The sequence below is a fragment of the Myotis brandtii genome, unplaced genomic scaffold (assembly GCF_000412655.1).
Source record: "Myotis brandtii unplaced genomic scaffold, ASM41265v1 scaffold374, whole genome shotgun sequence".
Taxonomy (NCBI): domain Eukaryota; kingdom Metazoa; phylum Chordata; class Mammalia; order Chiroptera; family Vespertilionidae; genus Myotis; species Myotis brandtii.
Window position 1 is genome coordinate 5,997,867 of NW_005364372.1, and position 3,425 is coordinate 6,001,291.

At 35.8% G+C, this 3,425-nt stretch overlaps 1 long non-coding RNA gene across 1 annotated transcript in view; it reads left to right on the forward strand.

The window, feature by feature from the left end:
* The first annotated feature begins 3,218 nt into the window (after positions 1-3,218).
* The window catches only part of LOC106727135, a 22,331-nt gene continuing 22,124 nt past the window's right edge, over positions 3,219-3,425 (forward strand). Inside the window, exon 1 of the long non-coding RNA XR_001363292.1 lies at positions 3,219-3,239. This is a non-coding gene — a long non-coding RNA (uncharacterized LOC106727135). The remainder of the gene's footprint in view (positions 3,240-3,425) is intronic.

Below are 3,425 nucleotides of genomic sequence, written 5' to 3' on the forward strand. Positions count from 1 at the left end.
GGGCAACCAAGCCTCATGTTCGCTTCAGCTGCGTGGCTGCCGGCCGCCATCTTGGTTGGCAGTTAATTTGCATATCTCCCTGATTAGCCAATGGGAAGCGTATCGGAGGTACGGTTAATTACCCTATTTGTCTATTATTAGATAGGATATCACATCTTCTTGTTTCCCATTACCTCTGTTCTATAAACTTAATATATTGGGATATTTTCTCTTGTCATTAAATATTCCTCTAAGTTATAATTTTTAAAAGTTGAATGATATTTAATCATATTTCACCCCAAAGACATATACTTAATGTCAGAAGTCTCTTGTTGAACATTTACATGTTTCCCATTTATTGTTAATATAAACAATGAGCTTAAGTGAACATCTGTTCATCTGTTCACCCAAATCTTTGTATTCATTCATGATTATTTCCTTAAGGCAAATTCCTAGTAAAGGAATTCTGAGTCAAAGACTATATATATTATTAAAATTTTGTGATTCCCCCTTCCCCATTATTCTCTAGAATATTTGTACAAATTTACATTCAACTGGGAACTATGGGAACAAACATTACTTCAGATATAAAACGATCACTTAGATATCTTTTGTGAATATCCTATAGGTACTAATATTTATTATCCATTTTATTATTTGCATGTTAGGCCCTTTTTTATTATTTTAATTACTTGCACTGTAATTCTTTCAGGGATGTTAAAAATGCCTGCCTGTTCTTTCTTTTGGTTGAATTTACCAGCCCATCCTTTTATTTTTAAACTTTTCCTACCACTTTTGGTCAAATTTCAATTGAGAAATTTAATCTACTCATATATATTTATAACTAGTATCTAAGTTTGGACTTTATTCTGTCATCCTCTTTGCTTTCTTTTTTTTTTTTAAATTAAGTATATTTTTCCTCTTCCTGGCTTTTGCTATTTTGACCATATTCTTTTTGCACTTCCTTTAGAAATATGGGTACTTTATTTTTTCAGACTTATTGAGGTTTAATTGACAGAGATTTGTGATATTTCAAGTATACATTATGATGACTTGACATACATATACATTGTGAAAGGATTTCTATTGAGTTAATTAACATATTAATTATCTCAGATATTTACCTTTGTGTGTGTGTGAGAGAGAGAACATTTATCTTCTACTTTCTTAACAGATTTCAATTATGCAATACAGTGGTATCATCTATAGTCACCATACTATACATTAAATCCTCAGACTTTATTCATCTTATAACTGAAAGTTTGTACCCATTTACTACCTCTCCATACTTCCTTACTCCTCAGCCCCTGGCAACCACTTTTCTATTTATTTTCTGTTTTAGCTTTCCATCACTTCTCACCAGAAAAATTTTAGTGAACTTCATTTTTTCTTCTACATAATTGTGCACAGAAATTTCAAACTGGAAGTTGACACTCTTACTCCACTTAGACTAGTGCCATTTACATAGTCCTATTCCCATTTTCCCTACTCCATCATGTTTAGATGGAAGGAAAGTTATTAAAATAATTTAGTATTAAACCCAAAATCATTTAGAAATATCTCTAAAATATTGATTTCATTGCAGAACTTTCTTGGCTCACAACTGTCAGTGGACCCAAAATACTTATTGAATAAAATGGAAACATTGCAATTTATCATCCAAGTTGGTCATAGTATATTTTTGAAATAGTTTTCTCCAGTCTCAGCTCTTATATCTTCTCAACTCCATTTTTAGCACCAATAAGATTTTTTCCTCATCTCTCCCCCGCCCCCCCCACACACACACCAAATAAGCCATACTCAATTCTACCTGCACACTTTCCCTTGCACTGTATCATTTGTCTGGAATGCTTTTATGTTGTAGGTGAATTCTCTTCATTATTTTATTCTTATCTCATAACTTACTTTATTGAGCTACCTAAAATCATTGTTACTTTAAGCATTTTCTTTCCTATGTTACTCATGGTAGTAGTTAATTAGATAATGTTGAATATTTTATTATAAATTGAATGAAGAGCTGTCTCATCTCTTCTCCTTAGATAATACTTTTAGAAGTGGCACTTAGCATTAATACTTTTTGATTTTCATTTCACCTATAACATTAGTCACATAGTAGTTAACACATACATGCTATTATATAAAGGTATGAATAAACAGAGAAAACAAAACAAAAACACCTAATAATTGTTTATTTTAAGGTATTTTAAAGATTCTTTTTATAAAAGTCTAAAATTCTCATTATAGCCTTCAACTGAGGCAAATAGATTTAATCAATAGTTTCATAATAGGTAAAATAATTGTAAAAAGAAAATTATACCACAACATAAGATATGCAGACTGAGCTTCAATGCTGTCATTCTAGGGAAGGATGATAATTGCCTCATCCTGGAGGCAGATGGCGAAATAGGCTTTGTAGTGAGATAACCCTGAGTTCAACTTTCTACTCTGCCACTGTCAAATGGAATCCTCTGGAGCAGGTTTCTAATTTCACTTTCCCCTTTTTCTTCAACCATACAATGAGAATAATAATGGCTCATAAATGACATCAGGAGATTAAATAAAGACTAAATATTTAAAATATTTCTAGAAGTGCCATACCTATTTCATAGAGATAATACAAATCCCATTTATTAAGTATGTTTCTATCCCCTTAAAGTATATTAATTCATCTTGATGAAGTGAGCTCTATTATTACATTAATTAAAGATGAGGAAACGGAGACATACTGGATAAGTAATTTTCCCAAGATCATATAGTTAAAGAAAAACAAAGGTGGCAGTGTTAGACAATTGATGTTGTCAAAGCCCCCACTCAACTACTAGGATATATTGCCACCAGATGCACAGGGATTCTTGGTCTCTATTATTATCTACTAGGGGCCCGGTGCACGGATTTGTGCACTGGTGGGGGGCATGGCCTGCGGGGATCAGCCTGCTGTGGGAGCACCGGTCATCCCAGTCAGCTGAGCAGAGCTTCCACTGTGGGATTGCACTGACCACCAGGGGGCAGTTCCTGCATTGAGCTCCTGCCCCCTGGTGGTCAGTGCGTGTCATAGCGGCTGATTGACCAGTTGTTCTGTGGTTATTCTGCTGTTTGGTTGTTGGGCTTTTATATATATACTAGGGGCCCGGTGCACAAAAATTTGTGCACTGGGGAGGGGGTTCCCTCAGCCCAGCTTGCCCCCTATCACATACTGGGAGCCCTAGGGGATGTCCTACTACCTGCTCCCTGCTCCCCTTGGGGAGTGGGCCTAAGCCACAGTCTGGCCACCCTTTGTGGGAGTCGAACGGGCTGATCAGGGGAAGGCACCAGCCCCATCACCCCGCTGCTGCAGACACTGTCAGTCACGGCAGCCACCAAGGTGTTTTCATCAACACGGACTCCAGTCCCTTTAGCATGAAAAAATGACAACTTTCTTTAGGCATTTTCAAGAAGTGTCTTTCATA